General features: G+C 32.9%; 1 long non-coding RNA gene across 1 annotated transcript; it reads right to left on the bottom strand.

Moving 5' to 3' along the window:
* Positions 1-906: 906 nt before the first annotated feature.
* On the bottom strand, positions 907-25986 carry LOC129799832 (uncharacterized). The gene is made up of 3 exons (XR_008751555.1): positions 25759-25986; positions 4089-5400; positions 907-3844 (listed from the first exon to the last, which is right to left on the bottom strand). It is a non-coding gene; the product is annotated as an uncharacterized LOC129799832 (long non-coding RNA).
* Positions 25987-25992: the final 6 nt, after the last annotated feature.

Genomic DNA, 25992 nt, shown 5'->3' with positions numbered 1-25992 from the left:
CAGGTCAACCACCCTATCCCAATTTAAGCAAGCCTTTAAAATCGATTATAGTTTAAAATCTCAATAATGTCCCCTAATTACGAGTTTTAATTATTTCATCTTCTTTTCTAAGTACTGAGAAATCCCATTTATTCGCCTCTTTAGCCACCCTATAGAAAATGCACAATCTCCCAACCCAGAAGCTGGGTTGGTTTGGGTGGGAAAGCACTTAGTGTTCTCCTCTGGGTGCCTCCTGAACTCACTGGGGCATAAATTTCCAGTGTGAGAGAGTTTGTGGGTTGAGTGGGTGGAGGTTTTCCGCGCGGAAATCCGCCCGAATCAATTTATAAATGGGGTGTGGGAAAAGCGACATGATTGCCATTGGATTCAGTGTGAGGGATTAAGTGTTTTTCCATGGAGTTTTTCTTGTAGATTTCGCCGAATTTGTGATGATCGGCTGCTTAATATTCCAGTTCGTTGCTCTATATGCACCACACAAACCTCTCTAGAACCGAATTTGTCGCGAAATTTCAAACAAATTCGGATCTACAGGGTAGATGTAGAACATGACTCGACGAAAATCTACAAGGGGACATGGGAGTTTGGGGAGAAAGGTCAGAGGGTATTTTGAGGGATATTTTCTTGCTCTCGCTCGGGATTCTATATCGCCACGGGGGAACTTGGAGCTATTTTCCAAAGGAGTAATGTCAGGGGGGAAGAGCGGCAAAAGGGCGTTTGGAATAATTAGCGCAGATGTTTGATGTGAAGGATCATCAAGAAAAAAAAAGGACGCTACTTTGCAAAAACTTTATCATTTCTGCCAAATTTATCTCAAACGACTCATGAAAAATCTCTCAGCTTCGAATTTCTACCCTAACTCCCAGACTGAAAATTCTTCCTCTGAGTGAGTGACACCCTCTCCATTTTCTTCGACAATTGCCATCAAAGTCTATGAGTGTATGTTGGGTATGTTGCCTCTTTTCTCGGGTCGAAGCCTTCAGGAGAAATTTATGCTGAAAAATTCACGGAGGGTGACAGAAAAAAAAATAATCGAGGGAAGTTTTTAGAAAGTTATCCCCCTTCTCCAAAATCGTTAATTCCTTCCCAAACAACTGAGTATGAAATTTCTACTGTACACTGAGAAAAAGAAAAAAAAAATAAAGTAATATTTATTTCAGGGTAATTCAGGGTAATTTTACCCTTTGCGAGATGATCAATAATGCCCAGAAAAATGGATTTATTTTAGCATTTCAAAACATCTACATCTTCCTAAAACCAATGTGCAAAAACTGTAAAATCATTGATTGTAAATATTTTTCTGAGTGTAGCAATGTTTGAACTTTAGCTGTTTAGAGTTCTAGTCCTATTGCCATTTGGACAATAAATTTAATTGTATGCCTCATAAAATTCATTTCGGGGTAGAAGACTTTAGGGCACAGAGGCCAGGGAAAACATTTACACAGTGTCCCCGATATACCTGAAGTTTCCCAGTAAAATCGAACAAGAGGACAGTTAAAATCCATGGTCATAAAGAAATACTTGGGGGTTTTTAATGTTTCGAACATCTGTTGTGTCTTTTTGCCCATGTAATGTAATTTATGTAGAAAAAAATGCCGAAGATCGCGCGTCATGTAGAAAAAAAAGAACCGTTTGGAAATATTTTATGCTCAAAGTGACACCATTTTCTCATCTCGACCCAGACTTTTCCATCAAATTTCATCAAAAGCGCGCGCCTAGGAAAACTGAGATGTCAAGGATGCTAGAAATTTCAACCCTCCAGCTCTTTTTTCATTCCCATAGCAACAAGATATTTATTATTATTTTTTTTTTGTTGGTACCAAACCCCGCCAGCGAGGAAAGGAAAAAAACCATAAAGATTTTGCAGAGCAAAAGAACAAAGATTAGATATGAAGCAGAAAAGTTGTACAAGAGATTTTCCTGCTTCTTTTTCTTCTACTTGGCGTGTGCTTGGAAGCTAAATGTGCTTAGGGGATGATGGCGCAACTCCTTGGGGGTGGTTTGTCAATATTTTCCCTCCCTGTCGACCTCGCCTTTCACCAAGACACCCCCGGCCTGGGTGAAAGAGCTTCCAGAAGCTTCGATTTGCCAAAAGACAATTTTGCACAAGGCGACTGCCAGTACTACTTTTTGGTGTACACTACTCTGTACTAAAGAATATTTTAGAACAACATCGATGATCATCAAAGTAGAAATTTACAACTTCAATAAAATTTTAAAAAATACCTCAAAAGGTCAAGGTTTAGGCAGAAAAATCAATTAGTTAAATAAACTATGTGTAATTCAGTACTAATACCTCTGGCGCACATTTTAAATTGGGAAAGTTTCATTAAATCAACATTCATAGCTCTTTTCCAAATGTTTTGCATATTTTTATTGCAAGGTCTCTGAAAATCAGATCCCATAGCCTGAATTTTTGAGATTTTTAATTGGCGATTTCAGAAAATATAGTTCTTTATATGCTTAAGAAATTGAATAAAAATAAAAAAAAAATATTATGTTAGAAGAAAGAAAAAAAATATGATATTTTCCACTCTAATATTTAGTACTCAAATTTAATTAAACTAAATTGAATTTGCTGTTACAGGAAAATAGGAATATAAATTTTAATTTGATTGATTGTTTCTGATCTAAAAGGTGTGATGGAGGGGCTAGAGGTATAAAGGTTGAAAGAAAAAGCATATTTGGTCCGCGAGTTAGTAATTTTGGCAAGCAAAATATTCAAATTGGTCAGTAATCCCTTTGGCACACCTTTTAGCTCGGTAAAATTTCATGAAATCAAAATTCGTGTCCTTTTCTTTCTCAATGAATTTGCATAAGTCTATCCCACTCTTTCCGTCTCAAATTGGACTGAGCTAAATTTAATTTCGTGTGATGTTCAAAAAAAAAGAAGAATTCGAAAAAGTAGGATAGACATGCAAAACTTTTAAGAAAGTAATGTATTTGAATTTTGACCTTATGAAATTTTCCTGATCTAAAAGGTGTGCTAGAGCTATAAAAATTAAAATGGTCCATAACTTTTTAATTTTTCTTTGCCAATAATATTTCACTACTTACCAATTTTCAGTTTTACTGACCATATTATTAAATTATTACCAATATTAAATATTTTGATTAACTTAATGATTTGTCCATTTTTTGGGGCTACAAAAGTGAACTTACTTGTTCAGTCTTTAATACTCTGTTTGAAAAGCAAATTGCACACCCGAATTTTAAGTAAATTACTGTTGAAATTTTAGAACAGCGTATCCCCTACGTGACGGTAATAATAGTTTTTTCTTTTTCTTTATTTCTTTTCAATTAAATTGATTTCAAAACGTATTTCTAAAATCAAGTATTCTAAATATAATAAGCACCTTTAGAATAGTGCGAAGATTTATAACGGAGAGCTAGCGAAATGTGATACCTTTAAGAAGTTAGTTACTAAAAAATGTTTAGTAAATAAAAGACTTGAGGAAAATTTTTTTTTAGTACTAATACGTCAAAAAAACTTCAATCTTTACATCGGTGCTAGAATAAAGCAAAAGCTTACGAAAAGCAGGGATGCAAAATAATTCCCAGAGTACAATTTTTGTAGTACTAATTTTTAGTACAGTTATTCTGAGTGTATTCCAATTAAGATTGTCAAGAAAAATAATCTCGTGATGCAGTCACCAAGTCCAGTATTTTTATCCAAAAATATTTACTTGAATTTATATTTCTATTTTTTTTTGTTGAAATAAAGGATCTGTATCAGGAAATCATGCCGCTTCCGTAGGAGAAACATTTAGTATTTCATTTTTTAAGACTTTCAGGTAGCTTTTAACCCGTTTAATTCGATAATAGTGAATTTAAATTAACACCAAACCTACCGACCACTTTTGTTAATTTTTCGGTCAAACGACAAACCGCGGTAGGGTAGGATACTCAACAAATTTGTCTTGAAAAAGAGCGAAAAATTAAAATTTAAACACTGAAAAATATATTACATGCAAATTTTAAGAAATTCATAAAGTTTGATAGTGACTTAGTGACATTGTACTGTTTAAATATGTGCTAATTTTAAACCGGTCAATTTGCCCAGGCCTTGGTAAGTTTAGTGTTAATGCTACTAAATTTATCCATAATTTCATTTCACTATTTGACACATGTGTTAAAAGATTTTGACCGAAATTTTAGTACTAAAATATGAATTTACTATAAATTTTATGTGGCTCCCAGTGTGATATTTTTCATAAACTAACTTCTTTGAATATTTCCGTGTTCATTCTTACTTTTCATCCCCTTCTCAGACATTTTCAATTTTTAGAACACCTGATTTTACTGGAATAGGCTTTTCTGTACTAAAAAAAATAACTCATCAAAATCAGAATACTCAGGCAAAGTAAATGGTAAATTAATGATTCGTGACTTTCACAGAAATTCACTGTGAATGTATTAAAATTTTAGTATATAAAGTGTTTCCTAAATTATCACAAAAACGTGTTCCCATCTAACTGTTTATTGGCAGTTAATTTATGCTAATTTAATTAGCATGGAATATTTACGAAAATAATAATTATCTGCTTGTATTAAAATTCAAGCAAGTTTTCAGCATGTGTTCTAAATTTTAACCCTCCAGAGTACACCATGATTGGGCAATCCACCCCCCTTGACTTGTGTTTCACCCAATTGAATTTTCTCTCTGTGCAGATGAAAATATCAGAAGAAAGGGAGTAGCTCAAACATTGGGATGACAAGTATGGTGAGAAATTATTCTGCCACTGAAATCTCATTAATTCGTTGGTGATGGAGAGTGAGATAGATTTGAATTCTCTATTGAGATAAATTTGGAGCTAATTTAGGAGATTATCTCCTAAAAATAGAGTGAGGCCTGTCTTTCTCTTTTTAGCGTGGAAAAGTGCCATCAAATTTTAAATTCACCAATTTAAATTTCAAATGATATTCAATTAATGGCGCTATGTTTTCTTTTTCTTTTTTTACTTCTCTTTCATGAATTTTTTTTTCTGAGTTGGATTTACGAGCGAGAGCATTTTGGAGACTAGGACTTAGGAGTGGGATTAAAATGCTTATTCAGCCTGGAAATACTTATCAATTTCTTCTCAGAGTTTTGTTTTTTCTTTCTGAGTTTTCTGTGGCCACAGCATTTGGCAGAATGTAATGAATGATGTGGTGAAAGAATCAAGACAAATCGCTGGAATCTCTCCCAAATTGGCTCTGGCGTTGCCAGATCATCATCCCATTCATGGTGCTTGTTGCTGAGCTGCAAGACTCCATTGGCAGTTGACACAATTAGTGGCCAGTTGGACAGAGGCGGATTTCTGCCGCGTCACCAAGAAGCAACCTGAAGAACTGGCCAAGGAGATGGCCTCGGAGACGTGTCCAGGGGTGCCAGGGGCATATCAGCTGACCGAACGAATGAAGCTGCAAAAGAAGAAGAGAAAAACATGGTCAGAGTGGCATACATTCGTAGCTTCTTCTTCAATTGCTAATTGCAAGATGAATGACTTAGGAAAACCCGCTTTTCGCTTGGGATTTTGCCATCCTCACTTGATGGCATGGACTGTGGCTACAACTTCAGGGTAGCCTAATGCAGAACCTTCTCCAACCTTGATTTTTCCTATTGATTTTCTTTTTAAGTTGATAAATACTAAAATTTTAGACAAATAATATGCTTAATGTGGCCATGAGCCCTCGCTCCACCCTAATCCAATTAAACTTCCAACATTTGAGCTCCTCTTCATTCAATTAAGTTCGATTGGATGGGATTTTGAGGAAAATTGGCAAAACTTCGCACCTTCACAATTCATGGAGACTCCTCAAAACCTACCCTTAAAATCTACCTTTTCGAAAGAATCATCAGACGAACGGCGTCTGGGAAGAAAGGAGAGATCTGCGAGGGCAAAGGGATCGGTGTCGGAGCTTTAGACTCTATGGTTCTTCAGATTTATGAGAGTGGATTATCTACCCTCTTTAGGCAAATCTCAAGAGGATTATCCCATGAGATTTGCAATATATACAACAACTTTTCACGTGTATCCAATTAATTTTTGTCACCAAATCTCTGGGAAATTTATGGGAAGTTTGACGAGAAGAGTTGAAACTACTGGAAAAGGCTTTTAATCTTGGGGAAGATCATAAGACATTTGGTTTAAGAACCCATTAGGCATAGATTCTTCTGTTTAAAATACACTAAAAGGAAGGATATGTGTAGTGATGTTTGCCTGTGCTTGACAAAAGGAGGCCAATTTCATTTAGGACAGAATCACAGTAACACGGTCTTCAGAATAGAGGTTTAGCCTAGTTCCCGTAGGTCTTAAAATCCTAAATAGCGTGCAATTTAATTGTTTTTTGAGAACTTAATAGGATATTTATCTTTAATAATCCAATTCTAAGTTGAATTTTCTCAAAAAGATCATGATTGATAAGAAATTAGAGCAGTTAAACCATTTGGCTAAGCCTTAGATCTGAAGCCCGTATAAGAGTCAAAACCTTCTTCATTGATTTTTATGGATTTTTTAACTCTTTCTCATCTTTTGGAACTATGAGTACTCAAGAGAAAATTTGGATAAATCCAATTCTTGTGATTGATTGCAAACTTTAATGATGTCCAAGTCTAGGATATTTTTTGTAGGACACTGATTAATTTTACTGCTTTTACTTGTCACCGCTCTGTAGCTTAAATAGTAAGAGATATCAAGTTCCGGTCTTCGGTGACCCCCAATTAAAAAAAAACGATTTCTTCAAATTTTTTATCCTAAACCATGTTTTTTCGATTTTTCCTAAAATTGACCCAACCTTTTTTCAATGATTTCAAATATGTTTTAGAAATGGTGCAGACAAACATTGAAATACTGAAGGTCAAAAGTCAATCACTTTGGAGAGCTGATTTTTTAACCGATTTGATTAAATTTGGATTTCTTGGAAAGGTATTCAAATTTCGAACCCGGCCGTATCGGTCTTTATAGGCAATGAATTGGTTAAGTAGCGATAATTGGATAATTTTTTTTGGAACTTGTTTTTTACTTTACTCCACGTTTGTTCCCGTGCTGGAGGTCAAATGGTAAGAGATATCGACTCGACATACGGTATTTGATGTCCCCAAAAATAAGTCGACATTATCTCGGACGGTGTTTTTTCTTCCTCCTTCCATTCCCTTCAAAACCATGTTTTCTTCTTGGTTTTTCTCAAAATTGGCCCAAGCTTTTTCAATGATTTTCGGAAGTATTTTAGAGGTAGTAAAGAAGAGCTCTACCTCCTGCTTTGCCATCTCTTTTTATGCTATGATGTTTTCAATAAGAAGATCATAAAATTGTATCTATTACCATCCAGAAAGAATTGAATTTTGACAGAGTTTTTATACAAATTCTTAACCTTTCAGCTAGCCCATTCGGGAAAGTGCCCATGATTTGCAGGGTTCCAAGCTTCATAATCACCAATTTTTCCTATGTTTTTCAGTAAATGCAACTTATCGCACTCAAACTTTAAAAACTAAGGGAAAGTATCCCGTTTTAAAATATATTGGGGAGTCACATTCCATGCGTTCTCTCACATTAGATTAATTTAAAATAAATAAAATTATATTGTAAGCAGAATAAAAGCAATTTAATGAAAATAAATTTGATTTTTTCATCTTTAATTGTGAAGATATAGCAGATTTTTGAAAAAAACTGAAATACTAAAATGAATATTTCTAAATTTCGTTTAAAAAAAAAAGGTTTCGTCAAATTGACTAGAAAAATTCGACAAAAATATGTTCTTCTATACAGAATATGAAAATGTAGAGTAGATTAGTTTGATAAGTTTTCTAATCTGGAATAACTAGTGAAAGAGTTATTCCACCGATTTTGGGGAGGGGTTGAACAGCAACGCTAAGACAGCGGTGGACGCTATAATCAAAAGTTTACAAAATTTGTAAAACTTTGCGTTTTTTAAAGCATTTTTCGAGGAATAGCAAGCATTTTTTCTAACTACTTTAAGATTTGTCTCCATAAAATTTGCAATGATAATTTACAATGTGTGTGATCTTAAAACGCATCACTTCCATTCTATTAGATTTTAAATTAAGAAATTAGATTTTTGTTTCAATTTTATAATATTTTATCATTTGTCAATAATCCACAAATAAATATTACTATATATTTACGAATAGAGGAATATTAAAAAAGTACAAAAATAATTGTTTTAACCTTTCTCGGTTTATTTCTACTGATTTTTTTTTTGGTTTTTTGATCAGAAATGATATTATTTCGGTTTTGAAACCAGTAATTCTGGCCAAAAAATATTGGAAATTTTTTATTAAAGACGATTTAAAATTATTTTTTGGTTTACAAAATTTTTCATGGCCTTATTACTCTGTTTTCAAATTTTATTCCGTTTAGTAAAAATAGATATTTTGAAATATTTGTAATGAGAATAATTAAAAGTTTTTTTATTTTCACGCTTAAAAAATTACTTTAACAATTTTCTTCTTAATTTATTTATTTGCTTTTAAGTGATTTAAGAATAAAATTAATAACAAAAATCTGTTCTTTGAATAGTAATTTGTGAGTGCATTACAAATAATATACTCGCAAAGCATAGGACTTTTTGAAATGAATTGAGAACTTAATTTGAATATTATGAAGTTGAAGAAAAGATCCACAAATCACGAATACTTACTTATCAATAAATTATCAATAAGTAATAAAAATCAACGTTATGAAAATGGAAATTTTATTGCTTCGTTTCTTCAGACATTTTAGCAATCCCTTAACTCTAGAACTTTCTCCACAAAACTCTTTAAAATTGCTGGTCATAAAAAAGTCTTCCTAGAAGTCGTTAACTTTCTTTTTTTTCTTCTCTGAATAAAACTTTAAATCAATAAGAAAACTCACACGGAAAGTCAATTAAACTGTCCATATGATGCCTTTCTCCATCAGTCTCTACAAAATGATTCAGAGCATTCCCGAAAAAAGTGGGAAACTCACAAGAGATTAGGGAAGAATTTCCAGTGATTTAAAAATGAATCTCGGACAGGAATTCCTAACGACACAAAAATGCTACAAAATCGACTTTTTGAATTTCAGGTTTTGTTCTTCAAGAGTTGTTTTTGGTATCTTTTTCGGCTCGTTTCTTCTTCTATTGCTTCTTTTTTTTCTTTTTTCTTCTTCTGGCCCAAAAGACCATCCTGGAGGAAAAAAAATGTTTTTTGGAATAGATCGATAGACGGAAAAATATGGCAGAGTCAATATCATCTGCAATGTGAATGTATGCGTGAAAGAAGCCATTTAATTCAAATGCAATCTCCCTTCTTATAATCTCCGGCATCAACTCTGGCTCGGCTTTAAGGGAAAACTGGTGAGAGTACATCCTCTCCTAAATTCCCTAGAAAATTGTGTTCGGGGCTGAAGTGGGAATAAGACTGAGGGAGAATGGTGTATGCCTTCGCAATAAGCCCGAGGGGAATTGAAAGCTTCATATTCGAGCTCACAAATCCACAAGACAATGATGGTGGTTCGGGAGTTGTTCACTTTGATAGAAATTTGGGATGGGAAAGATGAACCATCTTGCGCCATAATTGTGGAATTGATTTTGGGATATGCTCTTTTTCGCCTATTTTTTTGGCTGAATTTTGCCTCTGTTTCTGGCAGATTCGACAAATTTATCCACTGTGGCCTTCGAGTTAGCAAACAAAAAAATCATCTCCGAGTGAGGAGAATTAAGAAATTCTTTTCCTATCGACGGGATTTCTCTTTGTGCGATGATTCTGATGTACCAGAGGTTTAATTACAGCAAGAAACTTGGGGTAGAAAAACACAAATAATTCTGGAATATCCTAATTAATGTGCCTTTCACTTAAACCAGAAGAGAGAAATCTCAGATTATCTGATGAAACTTTTACAATCCACAATAAGATTCATATCATCAATCTATAATGTATTAGTTCTAAAGTAGCCCTGCCTTAAGGGTTTAATTACACGAAAGTTATTGGAGTAGAAAATTAATGGATTGGAATATTATGCTAAGTGCTTCTATAATATAGAACTATTTATAATTCAAGCTTCATGTTGTATAGATTTTATTTTACAGTTCTAAATATCACATGAAATAGAGCAGGAATTTTTAACTTCTCCCTAAACCAATAGAAAATAAATTATTTATTTTTTAAAATCAAATTAATTTCCTTGAGTCTGAAAACAATTATAAAAGATGGTATCTTAAAAGGAAAATTAATTTTTTTTTCTCAGTCAAGCAGAAAAATTAAGTTTTAACCAAAATTCAAATTAGGTATTAATTAATTTAATTTACCTGTCATGAAGATTTTTCATTAATTGCCGGTAATATGCGTTTAAATGTCTTATTTAACGTTTTCAAGCAAACTGTCAAAGATTGATTTATCCAGGCATTACAAAAATGGCTTACAAAAAATAGTTCAAATAGGTTTAAAAGAAAAAACATGATTTCTGATTAATTCAGTAAATCAATGAGACCAATTTTGTAGTCTTTGAGCTAAATTGTACCCATAAAATTTATTTAGTGTGAAAAGAACGTCTATTGACACTTTAAAAACTCGTGTCAGCACCTATTGATACCCTACTCTGTACAATTTGGAATACGAAATTTGAACATCTCTGTTTATAGTAAAAGTTATATTACAGAAAAAACGTTATATTACTTATATTTTACCAGTACATTAAATAATTTTCAACATTTTGACAAAAGTGTCAATAGGGGTTCCCTTTCGAACAGACGTTTCTCCGATGCTAATCGAGATTAAAAAATTATTTACGATGGAAAATATAGAATACGATTACTGTGAAACAAAATATGAGTAAGGCATTACTATAGGTAGTAGTTCTCCAAGCCCTACCGAAGTTATTCTGACGGAATTTTTCTTCAAGAAAGAAAGTAGAGAGAATAGAATAGAGGAACTATGCCTTATCATATTATAATTTAGCTTCACAAATTAGTTTGTTGATCTAAATTATAACATGGTAAGATCCAGTGCCATTTAAAGATTTCCGGAAAGAAAGCAAGGGCCTCTCGACATTCATTTTTCCATACAGGTACTAAAACCTAATGGCAATTTTTTTCCTAAAGAGAATTGTCTTATCAGTCTGATATATTTCGAAATTATTATTTAAAAACTATTTAAAAATACATGATTCATAATGTTCATCGAAAAAAAAATGAAAAAATAAAATATATATATAAAGTATTACAATAACTACGAGCAAATTTGTTTAAGTCGCGGTGCAATACTTGCAAAATTTTTAAAAGGAATAGTAAAAATAGCTTCACTTTTATTAGGCTTGAAGAGCCCCTGGAAGTAAGTCCTATTTTAAAGGTTCCCCACGTCCCCACGTAGAAAGTTTAGAAAAATATATCCAATATCAAAGATTGTCGATAATTGAATGTTGGTTACGTTACCTAAATATTTCACTTTATCATTATTTTAAAGAAATCCTTTCATATTTGTACCTAATAAACTTTAAAACTATTATTAATAATAATAATCTTGCATTTTGAGAACTCAACGAAAATATACCATTTAAAAAAATCTCAATGTTACTGTTTGTAAATTTGTATTTAAAATATAATGATCTAAAATATTTTTAAATTATTTATTATTATTAGTAAATCAAAACAAAAATATATATTTTTTACATTTCAATATTTTTTTAATGAAAATTTCAAAAAATAATAAAAAAATGTTTTTGAATTTTCAAAGTCAGATATCTTTCGTGTAATTTTGTATAAGAATATGTTTTCCAAATATGCGAAATGGAAACATAGGCACCGTCAAACGCTGCGATTTTTTAATCAGATATTCGACTTCAAAGGACATAGAAATTTATAGGCATTATAGGAATGCTTGTCCACTAAAGAAATGGTCGAGATGGGCCAAGTAGTTTAGTAATAAAAATTAGTGTTTGGTGCTACCCCGTGTTTGATGGTGCCCCAGTTTCCCCTAATAAATTTATCCAAGCATTTTTCCAGATAAATTATTCAGTCTTCCAGAATTTATTATTTATTTTAATCAATTTAAAATATATTTTTTTATTACAAAATTTCTACACGTAATAAATGACCATTCCTGAAACAATCAATAAAGAAAAGTGACTGAATAGAGCACTTTACTTTGCTGATAAGGATGAAAAGTAAAATAAATTCTGTGAGCAGAGAAAATTCCATTGGAGTCTTCGGCCATCTCTGACAGAGATCGTAGATGAATAAATTTGTGGAATTGATATGTAGCAAAGTGGGTGGTGGTTGAAAAACTTGGGGACATGGCACAGTCTGCAATAAAGCTTTTCGAGAGTTTGGATACATGATTAGAGCTTTAGCATAAGCTCAACTTTATCTCTCTGTGGTACAAGATCGTAAAATGAAGTGAGCTAGTCATTGGGGGGTCCGATTGGCCCCAAACCATATTACTTTTTTTTTAGGTCCTAGCCCTAAAGAGTGGTCATTCAAGCGAATGGTAGTTTTTTTCCGGGAGAACGAAAGAACAAGAAAAGGGTTGATTTAGCAGTTTGGGGAAAATGGCATGCCATTTGAGAATGAGAAGTTGGATTTTTGTTAGATTTTTCCAAAAGGGGTTGGTCCTCAAATGGAGAAGTATAGAGACAAAAATTCTAATTTACGATTGAATTTCAACCCTCGTCGATTTTTGCCCTATTTTGCAAAGATTGAAATCTCCACCCTTTTTGTCGATGGGGTAAACATCTGTGATTGTGAGCAAGAGTCCTCGGTTTTGTTTAAATATAGAAGAAGAAAGGAAAACCTTGTGGAAAAGCACTTTGTGCGGAGGAGAGAGAAATTGCGTGAAAGGAAATAAATATTAATGATGAGAAAATTATTAATGAAAAGGTTGAAGTGTACCCAAGTAGCAAAATACAGAAATTTAATATTTGCGTCAGATCATTAATGTTCCTGCAAGCCATATATTTTTAAACTAGACTAAAAAAAACATCAAAGATTTTAAAACATAACAACTAAGAAGATTTTTCTTAGTAAATTTAAGAGAAAATATTTAGTTAGTGAATTCAAAAGGCTTTCATAAAAAATACGTAAGGCAACTTTAGGAAATTGAGGTTAGAATTACATAAAACACATATTTTTCGTAATATAGAAAACACTGTCTTATAAACTCATGTCATTTGTTAAATTTTAAATTTTGACATGTCAATAATGTGAGGTGCTCTAAAAACAAATCTTATAAAATAAGTTGATCCATATGAAAAACGAAAAAGTTACGAGATATTTAGTTACGCCTGTCGCCATAGAGATTCTTGTAAAATATTGTTTTTTTAACAAGATTTTTTTTAACAAGACACACTATGCTCTGGCGGAAATCCTCCGAAGTAATTTTTTAGAACTAAATCATTTTTTTTTTTGAGTACTAAAGAGATTGTCAAGTCATTCATTCTTCGTCAAAAGCTCGTGCAAGCATAAATTGAAGTGAAACTTAAAAAATCTGGAATTATTTTTAGAATTTAATTATTATTTGTTTTGAAAAGTTGTGTAAAAGAAAGCTTAATAAATTAACTCATGAATATAAATCCTTTATTTTTCTTTCAGGAAAAAGACTTCCTTTTCCGTTGGATAAAGATTAATTCTCAGTCTTTACATTCAGGTATCTGGATTATTCAGTCTCTAGGTATCACAGGACTCTTTACTTTATCACAGATTAATTCTATTCAGGTAGTACATAACTAGACGGTGTTGGAAGACACATAGTTTTCTCTTTCATTTTATATCCTTATCTCAAATGGACTTGGAATAATTTCTCTGAAATTATTTGTGAATTATTTATAGAAATTCTGCACCAGTGTACTTTCTTAATAATAAACAGCATGAATAGGGGAAAGTGCCCATGCTCTGCACGGTCCCAAGCTTAACAATGACTAATAATATGTTTCTGGATAAATGTTACTCCGCAATATATTTCAAAAACCGGACACTGTCCCCAATTTTTTAAAATATGGGTGTGATGAGTCATATTTAGAGAAAAATATAGGAAAAATTTAGTATTTTTAAAGCTTGGGACCGTTGAAAACATGGGCACTTTCCCCTATCGTTATTTATGAAAATAATTTCAAAGAAAATAAGCCAAGTCCGGAGAAAACTATGTGTATCCAGCGCCATCTAGTGATAAATCCCAAAAAAGTTAGATTTTAACAAGAGTTTTAGAAGAATCTTGGATTTAAGTGACCATTCCCAATTGGAAAATCGGAATTTTTGGTGAGTAAAAAGAGATTTTGATAGAACTTTTAAAAGATTTTGCAAGACTTTTATTTGTTATTTTCTTTTTTTGAATATTTTGTTATTTTTCTATGTTGAGCAACAAGATTTTACAAGATTATTAAGAACGACTTTTTGTGAGTGTACGTTACCAAAGTTACCTATACACTCGAGGTAATTTTTGAAAGTGCAAAACTTACCTTTTCTAACGTTGAATTTCCAATTTAGAGTAAAAAATGTTACTTGGGAAATGCACAGTAGCATGCAATGGACTTAAAATTTAACGGAAAAATCGATACTTTGGGAGGATTTCGTGCAAGTCTGGCGCAATTATCACCGAACATGGAATATTGACACTAATTTTCGTGTCTTTTTTTACCAGTACTTCTTACTTCATATACCACAGTCTCTGTTTGAACACCAATTTAGCAGATGTGAGGCAAGAAAAAATGACTTTAGATGATATACAGAAAGTAAAATTGAAGGTGTTATATTTATTTTTTCAATTGGAACCCAGTTTTGCTTCCTTCACTAGCAACTAAACTCTTAAGAAATGTGTATTCGTGGCCTTGGTGACCTTCTTTTTGCTCTTCTTATGCCTCTTTCACATATACAAATATTTCTGGTTTCTAACACGCGTGATCTATTGATTATGATAATTTAGCTTCAGCTGCAACAACTACTTTTTTTTCGCATTTTGCTCTAAAAATTAACTAATACATAAGAAATATTTCGACAAATATCCCAATGGAATTTTTATACATTCACAGTCTTGCCCCAATATTTGATCAATATTTATTGCAGTAATTATAAGGCGAAAAACACGAAATAGTTTTACGGTGGCGCACAAATGTTTTCTAAATTCCACCACTGAATTTGCTTCTGTTTTTTCCATCGATAAAAAGCAATGGTGAAGGAAAATTCGTGGAGTGTTGGAACTTACGATTATGAGGATATTTCAATTTGTGAGGAGGGTCTCACCGAAAACCAATGGACTATCTCTTACCATTTGGCCTCTAGCGCCTGCAGAAACAAGCAGATAGGGAAACTCAATTTTTGTCTACGTTCTTAATGGATTTAACCCATGACTCTTTTCAGGAAATTTGAGGAACTGGATTAGCTATTAAAATATAATATTATAATGAGTCATATTTATTAAAAACAAATTGAAAAAATGAATTGTTTGAAGCTTAGATTGTCCAAAGGTAGTGCGCTTTCCCCACTACAAAAAGTTTTGCAGAGTTACATACTCATTTTTAAATAAATAGCAAATAAATAATGTTTTAAAACTAATAATAAAAACAATTTTCAAAATAAATTCAATTTGTAACAAAATATTATAGCTTAATTTTAATCCAAAAATTGCACGAGAAACTCAATTCGAAATTGTGTATTGCCTAAACTGCTGAAGCATCCTCGTTAAAATGTCTTTCTTTCGGCTTTTATGGTTTTATTTTACGACACGAATTACAAATTGTCGTCCAATGAACATAAAAAAATATGTTGTGTATTCTTCTCAAACATTGCAGCACTTTCCCCGCGATTTTGGGACAGAATAGAGTCGTAAATAAATTTTTTTTTCCGTGAGATTAGTTTTTCTGCAAAATTTTTATATGAAAAAGGCATTTTTAATTTTTGGGCTGTCGCATAAATCATCTAGTGGACAGTTATTCTGTTAATTAATATTTATAAAAAAAAAAATCTGAGAGTCATAGATTTAATCAAATCTGTTTTGGAACGGAGCTCGTGTTTCGTTCGAACAATGAACTATGATGAGAATGCATTTTACATTGATGAGTTATGACCTCACAAATCAAGGTTCATACATTGAGATTGGATTATTTATATAGGGTGACAAAATCAGGTTTAAAGCACACTAAATGGGATTTTGAAATTGTACGAAATTAATTGGAAACACTCTGGACCATTTGGAAAATATCTACTATCTATATTTGTATGCATAATAAATAGTTTCTATTCAGAAAATATTATAACAAATTACAAGTATCGTTTATAGACGTAGAAAGACTATGAATTTTGTATTACCGGTGGACTATTTAGCATTTCTGCACAATATTAAGGTGCCATCTGACGCATTCCTTTCCACCACACTGACTCCTTCATGATTTATGCAAACTTTATTTATGTCGGAATGCAAATTTGAGTAGCGTGATGCGACATCAAATTGCTGGCAAGAAAAAAAATACTTGAGAAAAATTACTTCAATTTTAACGGTGGAAACACATTAACATAAATTCGATTACTGGAGAAATTGCTACATGCGTAATTATTGTGGGGTGATATATTGGCACAGCATACAAAGTTGACATAGAAATTAAACTTACTGACATAATTCTACATAAACATTTATTTATTATACTACATTTATATGGCAAACTAAGAAGCAAAACGGTATAATGAAATTAAAATGATTTAAAGTTTAAATGCTTGTAGAAGACTACAATAGTACGATACTTCTCTTAAAAGAGTAAACGGTCGACTAAGCAGGTGTAAACACAAGTTGATTTTGATTCTCCAATAGTGTCTTGGATAAAAGGTAAATAGAACTCTATTTGCACAAAAAGTCGTTGAAGTTCGAAGAATTCAAATTCAATTTCGAATTTTCATACTACATTTTCGAACAAGGTCGGGAAAATTTATGAAATATTGCACTCAAAAGCTCTCAAAATAGTTACTCAGTGATTACGGAGTGATTAAATAATGGGACAGAAATAATAAACGTTTTTGCTTTGTTTTTTTCCTCACAACAAAATGAAGATCAACAAATTTTGTCACTTAAGCACTTCGAAATTCGAACATGATGTACTTCAGCCACCTTGCGAAAATATCAAGAAGTAAGAATGTCTCTTTTTTGGCTTTTGAAATAGATCTTCAAATTTTTCAAGATCTACTTGTGTATGATAAAAATGAGACTTTTGTGTTGAAGCTTTTGTAGAGCTTATTAAAAGTGCGCTTGAGCTTATTAAAAGTGCGCCTCTACATTTTAGTAGTCACAGAGACGAAACCAAGAGTGCTATAAGCAGATTATAAGAATTCTGTAGGGGAATTCTGTAATTTTCGTGGCATTTGTCACGCGTGAGTTCGAAACATGACAATGCCAATCGAGCTTTTTTTGTCATATCATATGGGTTCGAAAATGCAATTCATTGATTTGTAAATGAAATCCTTTTACTTGATGATTTTATGAAAATACAGTACGTATTGGCTGATTTCTTTAACAAAATTCATTGTCATTTGAATTGCCAGAATGTTACTTGAGCTGAAATGGCAATGGCACGGCTATAGAATCGCATTTTCGAAAAATCTCTCCAAGATTCGAACCCAAATGGTCATATGGCATTGCCAGAGCGTTACAGAATTACCCTACTGGTCATATAATGCTTTACTTAAAGAACTCTACAAAACTAATATTATGAAAAATTGCTTCTTGGGTTCACAGTGAATTAATCTCAAATCACCAGAATTTGTGAATTAAATCTTATTCAAAGGCGTTCATTAAGGAATAATGGTACAATCTAATTACGTAATGTCATTTTAGGGGAAAGCGTGCTACTTTTGGACGACTCAAGCTTAAAACAATTCAATTTTTTCTCTATGTTCTTTATGGGTTTCACCAATACCCCTTTTTTCTCAATTTGAGGCATTGGACTAGCTATTAAAATATGATATTATAATGGGCTAAATTAATTTATAACACATTGAAAAAAAATTAATTGTGCGAAGCATAAATCGTCCGAAGGTAGCGCGCTTTCCCCTACAAGATTTTTTCGGTTATTTAAAACAATCCCCTCAATTTTGCGATACATTTTTAATTGTTAAATCTTTAAATGATCTTTAGATTTAAGTTCTCTGATAATAATCTTTAATTAAGATATCGCTAAGACGGCGGTGGACGCAATAGAGGGAAAACAAGTCACTGTTCCTGTAATTTTATTACGCTTTTAAAGCATTTGTCGATGAATAAAATATCTATCTATCTATCTAATAAATAATTACTAATAGCTCATAAATTTAACTAGAGTATTAACAAATAAATTTCTAAAGTATGACAATTACATGTTTATTGGTTTTTGATTCAATTTCAATTTCAATTTTAATTCACTTTTTAATAAAAAAAATTAATCTTTTATTAAAAAAATTGCTAAGATTATGCTTAATTGATAAGATTATTGCTAATTTGCTAAGATCATGCAATCAAACAGTGCGGTGTAAAATACGACTTAAAGGCGAGTTGACAACAGTCATAGAGAAAATGGAAACAGTCACGGCGAAAATAGAAACAGTTGAGCGAAAATAGAAGCAGTTGTGGCAAAAATGGTCAGTTGCAATGTAAATACAGTGGAGTCTCGCTATAGTCCATATTTGGTTTCAAATTTGACACTTCCCGTCTGACCAAGTAAGCGTGGATTATAGCCTCAATTAACCCCTATCTTTCATACCTTACTTTTAAGAAGCTCCCATACAAAATACCCCTTACCAAATATATGTGAAGGACACTGTTTTGCGTTCATGGTGGTGAAGAGCGGAACTACGAAAATTATGTTGCTGGCCGTGTTGCTCAGCTGTCAGTGACAAGATGGAATATTTTCCAAAAGATTTTAATTGTTTTGAAAATTTGCATAAAGTTTGTGAGTGATTTTGTGCGATTTGAGTGATTTTATTAATAATAATAAATATGCGTCGGTGAGTTTCGTATAGAGAAGAGTGTCGTGATTACAATAAACTAGTTTGCAACCGTGAAATACGTGTTTTTCTTTCCTTTCCGTGAGTTTTTAGGAGACAATTTTTTTATACAATTGTTTTTGCTTTTCTATAGTGTTTAATCGTTTATACTGGTTAATTAAAATATATCACTATCTTTGTATCTTCTATCGTTTGTGTAAAATTCGAAAATGAAATCAGGATGTGCAATTGACAGTTTCATTCCACCGCCATTGATGTACTTAGCAAAATCTAGTCCTTAATTGGGGCCTACCACTCGGATCTTGCCGATGAGGGCTAAAATATTTCCTATAGATGGGTGTTAATGTAATGGTTCAACGCTGGGCCCCCTTACCCTGTGTCAGACGGGTTGGGTCGCACTATAGTCCATGTAATTTTTTAAAATTATCAACGATTTTTAGTATTGAAATTGCTCGACGGCTTCCACTTTCTTTGCGATTGTGGTACTTGTCCTTGCTCTCTTCATTTTTGGATCACAATTATCACAACTACTTAATAAAGTTTGCCAAAAATATTAAAATAAATATGCATGTCGCATACTAAAAAACATAACCTAACTTAAAATCAGTGTTTTGAAATCAACGGTCGATATATTGTGGACTATAGAGCGATGGACTATAGCGAGACTCTACTGTAGGAACACTTAAGGCAAGAATGGCCAGTTGCAGTGAAAATGGAAACAGTCACGGCGAAAATGAAAACAGATGCGGCGAAAATGATTAGTTGCAGCGTAACTGGAAGCAGCTGCGGCGAAAATAAATTCAGAAAGTGTAACATTAATCTTTGTTATAGATTTTAGTTTACAGTCCACTTTATTCTTAAGCATATAAAGGAAGTCACAACCTCATGTGGATTCGTTGTGCGTCAGAAATTTTATGAAAATGTATTACCTCTTTCACTTTACTTTTCAAAACTCAAACTTTTCTTCAGTTTTTGCAAGTTCTGCCCTGCTTTCCAGGGCTGCAAGAGGTTCTCTTTCGCGTGACATTCTTTTGCATTGATTTTTCTCGTGATACGATGTCACTCGCGTTTTCTGTGTCAACGAGAGGGTTAAATCTACAACATAGCCGAGGCCCTTTAGCCACCCACTCCGTGATATTTTTCTCGATGGTTGCGTGCCGTAGCCAAGAAGGGCACCTCTAGTGGCGCGTTTTTTTTTCTTTCACCTGGAAGAAAGGTGGAGTGGAACAAAAATGCGGCGATTGCACGGAAGGTCCGCGATTGTAGGCTCAATTGAGCCGCGAAGAGGCTCATGTTTGCAGTTGGTTCTTCTTGACCAGGTAAACATGAGGAATAGAGCTGTGCAGAGCTGGATGGGTGGCAGGAGGGATTTTCACCGCATGTTTTTTTTTATTTTATGGAAATTTTCACGAGTGCGCAGTCAAGCTAAAAATTATTTTATATTTAATTACAATTTTGCAGAAAATGTTTTGAGGGCAATTATATCAATAATCATGTGTGCTCTCGTCTCGTGTGCACCTACTTTTGCACCTCTCTTCCACGTTTCGCAGCTTAACGGGGCAGATTTTTCTCTTTTATAACATGTTGTTTTTTTTTAAACATAACAAACATATTTTTTTTCTAACCGTGTTTGGTGTGTGCTGTAAATTTGCTGCCCCGATGCATTTTTCGCGCGTCAATTTCAACTAAAAATTGCTTGGTTTAAAGTGCAAGAACTCTTTACAATAAGTGGAATTAAATGGTGTGAGAGAAATAATGAAAAAAAAAATGTTACATTAGTACAAGCTCGTACTTTGCATGCAATCTCGCCTGTTCTGGGTGATTTTCTCCATCTAAAACATTTTAATTCTCCCCGAATTAGGGTGAAATTCCCCTTTCTGATCATACCCTACTTTTGACCAAGTAGCTTAAAACAGTAATTTTACATAAATTATTTATCCTGTTATTTTAGGATGCTATTAAATTGACAAAGATTAAATTAAATAAGACTAAATAAATTTGGTGTTATTAAAATGAATATATGTAAATCAAATTTAATTTATAGCTGTCTCTTTGAGTTCGAGAGATAAAAATTGAAAAATTATGGGCAAAATGGCCAAAAAGTGGACTCACAACTCTATGTGTAGCAGAGAAAAACTACTTTTCACCATTTTACCCACTTTTCCAGGCATTTTAAATTTCTAAAATGTGAAGGAAAAGGCCACTGAAAATCCATGACGAGAAAAATGCTTCGTTGGAACATTCTCTGGCCATTCTGATATCAATTAAGCAAGCAATTTGCATTAATTTCAGATGAAAAACGGAATTTAATGGCAGAATTATTCATCAAAGACACTCTAATTTGGTGCTTTTTCTTCACATTTCTCTGCGCTTCATAACTTTTCTTTCTGTCTGTCTCCCAATTGGTCAAGTCATCGTCAAAAAAATCTTCATATCCACAAAACACCGTAAAACACCTCTAAAAAGAAGTTTTATTTTGAATAAAATTAAAAATAAAAATGGATGTATTTGAGCTGAATTTCCACCAACCAAAAAGATGAAGAATTCTCTGGGAGAGAGACTGCGGGAAATTTATGGAATTAATTGTGTTTAATATTGCGAAGAGTGGGCATATATTGCTCATTTCATATTACAGTGGCACGACCTCAACTAACAAATTTATTTGACGTGAACAGTTTTAAAATTTCTTTTTCTCCCCCTTCATTACTATGAAAGAAAAGTAAGAAAAATATGGAAAAGAAGAGTGTAAGAAATGTAACAAAAATACCAAGTTGTGCGTCTGTGATATCGAATGAGCGATTATGAATACCAAACCATCACAAATAGACCCACATTTCCAGGCAACGGAAGTCAATTTGAGCATCCAATTGGACCAACAATCTCAGCCATTGTGGATAACTTTTGTCTCCAACTGCACAAGAAAATCCCAACCTCTCGGAAGACTCAAATCTTAATGCCATTTCTCATATCTCAGGCACGAAACACCCATAAAATCCCCCGGAAATGACCCTCTGTGTGGTTTTCTATACCTTTTTGGGAGACCAATTTGGTCTGAGGTGGAATTTATCAGATAAATTTGTCACAATTCAAAGCGATAAGTTGCGATATTAATATGGCAAAACCAGTTTTAATTGGAGTCGGAACTTAAAATCGTATTGAATGCATTAAGCGCTATATACAATCTAAAGAAAATAATTGTTTTTCAATTAAATTCCATCAAAAATTAGAAAAGATAAAGGAAAGTTTTTTTTTAATTTGACAAGAAAGTTTAGAAAACTAATTTTGTGACATCACTTATGGCCTTCTCGAAGAAATCCTCAATTTTTATCATAAAAAGATTTATAACATTCACAAAATGAAGAATATTTGATATGCTTTTTTTTGTTTCCCCCCTTACCTACCCCCTTACCAAGGTCTTAGGCCTTGAGGCCTATTTTGACCAAAATCAAATGTTCAGAGAACCGATATACATTCATCCATGTATTCAAAAATACCAAATCGTCGATCAATAAAAAAAAAAATTCCTATATCAACTGGTAAAAATAAGTAATTAAATAAATAAATAACAGATACGAATTAGGACCTATTTGATATGCTGTGATAGAATATCAAATATACTTAATTTTGTGGTTCTTCGAAACCATTTTGCGACAAAGAGATTTCTGAAAGTAGGCCATAAGTAATTATTGCAACCGTTGCAACCCTATGTGAAGTTTTTTGCAGTCGAAATAAAAAAAACTAAATAACTAAAAAAGTCTTTTATTTATTATATAAAAATATAACTTAGAAATTGAAATTATTTTTATGTTTATTAATTTATTTTTTTTTAAGAAAAAAAAAACTAATGGACTTTTATTATCCTAAAACCTTAATTTGGGAGTGCCATATTCACATTTCATATAGGGGGAAGTAGGGAACCTTTGAAATTCGGATTTTTATCCTATGTTTAAGTGCAACTGAGCCATATCATAATGAAATTTAGCTTCTCAATTTGTTTATGCACCTAAATTATATTTTCACGATAAGGCTCAATTTTATTTCAAAATAGATAAAAAAATCCCAATTTCAAAGGTGCCCCACTTCCCCCTAATGAAATTTTTCTTCTTTTAATTCAGTATTGTAAATTTTAATAATAATATCTCATATACGGCAATCAGTTCATTGTTCTTTATCAATTAAACTAGAGTAATTAAAAAAATTATGAATATTAATAAAATTAAATTTAAAAATAAGTGCTGAAAAATTCAGGTTATGCTGAATTTTAAATGAATTTTGGAAAAATGAAAAATATTTCGGTATATAAATAAAACCAAACTCATAAACCGTAAATGCATGAAAATAATGAAACATTCTAAGCAGAGAAAAACTGAAAAATGTTTCAACCATCTTGGCAATGTCGTTTTGATTTAATAAAGATTAAAGATGGTTTTTACAATTATTTATTGAATGAAATTTTGTACTAATCAAAAAATTTTTTTTACTCACCAAAGTATTTATAACTGACCAAAAATGTTCAGTCGTTGGATTTTTTAAAATAATTTATCTATAAATTATATTTATGCCCTCAGTAATAACTAACGGAGGGAATAAGTAGAACAGTTTTATATGAGAAGTAGCACAGATTTTTATCCTACCGAAGAAGAATTTTTTCTTAATATAGTCTTGTAGAATTCCCTATGCAAGGTATTATAGAACCAAAAATCTTTTTATTGGCTTATAATGCTCTTGGTTCCCTTGGTTTCATAACTGAGATTACTATAAGTAAAGTGGCGCACTCTTAAGGATCTCAAGAGCTTCTATAGGAATTTTAACAGAAAGTTCTCACTTTAAGTCTTTTAAAAGTGCACTGAAAGACTTGTCTAATACTTGGTTCTATAAGCAGTTATTTTGCTTCTTGGGTAACGTACTTTTCATTATTATTACTCTTAAGACCTCTACACATTGGGAGTAATTTTCGTCAAAAATTGCATTTTTAACAGAATTTTGATGTTTCTACCTACGCAACTGCAGGTAATTTTCTTCAAAAAATCTATTTTTGACGAAAATTGCCCCCAATGTGTAGAGGCCATTATTTTTGGACCATTTATGTTACTTCCTTAAATTTTAAAAATTTAAACAATTCCTTGTACAGTATCCCGTATGCCGTATGCCCGTATGAGTAAGGCCCCAAATAGACTTATACTGATCCTTAAAAATATTTATCCTGTAAAATTTTACTTAAAAAATCAGGTAAAGGAAATGTGTGCAAATGACCTCTAATTCGTGATCTTAAACCCTCAGTGTATGATAGTTTGAGCTAATTTTTTATTGCTAATCTTTACAGAATAATGGTGCTATTCAAATGAAAAAATAAATATGTTTTTTTTCCGCTTTAGGGGAAAGTACCCATTCTTTGAACGGTTCCAAGCTTCATAACGACTAATTTTTTGCTGTTTCTGAATAAATATAACTCCGCAATATATTTTAAAAATATGATACTTTCCTCTAGTTTTTAAAATATGGGTGCGATTAATCACATTTATTGAAAAACATAGAAAAATTTAGTAATTATACAGCTTGGAAGCGTGCAAAGCATGGTAACTTTCACCTACTGCTCTTAAGTGCTTCTAAATAATCGACTTTTATCTGGGTTGGTTCCTGTCAAGACTATTTGGTGGTTTTCGAACACAGCTAGGACTGGGAAAAACAGTCAAGACAGCAACCGAAACAGAAAAAATCGATAATGCAGAAACACTTTAGAACAGTTAAGTGCTTATTTTCTCAACTGAAGTATATCACTACGTTGAAAATTTGAAATATTTAATTTTCATTTGCCATAAGAAACCTATAACATTTTATTGGATTCGAACCCAGAAACCCTACGTCATAGAGCCGATGTTTTATCACTTAAACTCACAAAATCCTAATGAATTCCAGATTTAAATCAATAAAATCGAATAAATAATTAATATAAAAGTTGCATTTAGAAAACTTCAGTTAAGGGTGATTTTTTTAAATTTCTTACTTGATTTTATCCATTTATCTGACATCTTTTATTCCTGTGCACAAATCTCTCGAAGTTTCTTTGGAAAAGTCTTTTTCACCAACTTGCTGACACTTTAAACGTTTAAACGATTTAAACTTGTAGGAAAACGCAAGAGAACGTTTTTTGGGTGAACATGAGGGAGTCTTTTTCGCGTGAAAAAGTACGATTTGGACGTTTAGACACGACCGAGGGAACATCGCGTACAGGGTGCGGCCATGAAAGTGGGCCCAAGAGTGTCAAGCACTCTCTTGTGCCTCTCCCCTAGCGCCGTCCCTCTCTCACACACACATTAAAGTGACGTGCAAAGAGGAAGGTGCGATGTGGCAGAGCAAAAAAAAAACCGTCCAAGATGATTTCATATGGGAACGAAATTCCGGTCATGCGCTTCAGAGCTGAGCAAACTGGTTTCACGCGAAATGCGTGCGAGAGAGAGCGCCACAAATAGGCATTTTGTAGGGGTGTGTTAGTGTGGCAACCCCCTCGGCAACCCGAGAGGGTTGCCCATGCTTCTTCGGCAAATGGCCCTGAGGTGGCAAAATTCAACCGTACCCCAATCCACTTTCCTCGATGATGATGAAAGGGATTTGTGATTGATCAACTCTGATGGCAGGGTGGGGGTTAGGTGGTAGGAGGGTTAGTGAGCGAGAACGGATTGTAGATTTTAGGCTTGTCATGGGTACATAATTGTTCTCAGTGTAGGCCTCAATGGGTGCACTCCGCGGGGGTGAATTTTTTGGAACACTGAAACTTTTGGGGATTCTGGGATTTTGGGGGACTTGATCTGCAAAGTTATTGACAAGAGATTTTTTTTTCTAGTCACTTACTTGGTCTCTGCGGAAGTTTTATTGACAAATTTTCCTCTCAGGTGTCTTCAGGAATGCACAGAAAAATAGGTAATCACTGACACTAGGAGGGTGTGGATTGCAACTGAAAAGCCCATCCCTCTTGCTGCTCCTGGTGCCTGGAGGTTGTACCCGAAGTGTCCTAACTTCTTGCAGCCCTGGGCTCGAGCACTCTCGAGTGTGTGCTTATGGTTAGGAGGCAAGATTTCAACTGAA

The sequence above is a fragment of the Phlebotomus papatasi genome, chromosome 1 (assembly GCF_024763615.1).
Source record: "Phlebotomus papatasi isolate M1 chromosome 1, Ppap_2.1, whole genome shotgun sequence".
Classification (NCBI taxonomy): domain Eukaryota; kingdom Metazoa; phylum Arthropoda; class Insecta; order Diptera; family Psychodidae; genus Phlebotomus; species Phlebotomus papatasi.
The sequence above is the reverse complement of the archived record's forward strand: the minus strand, read 5'-3'. Positions and strand labels throughout refer to the sequence as shown.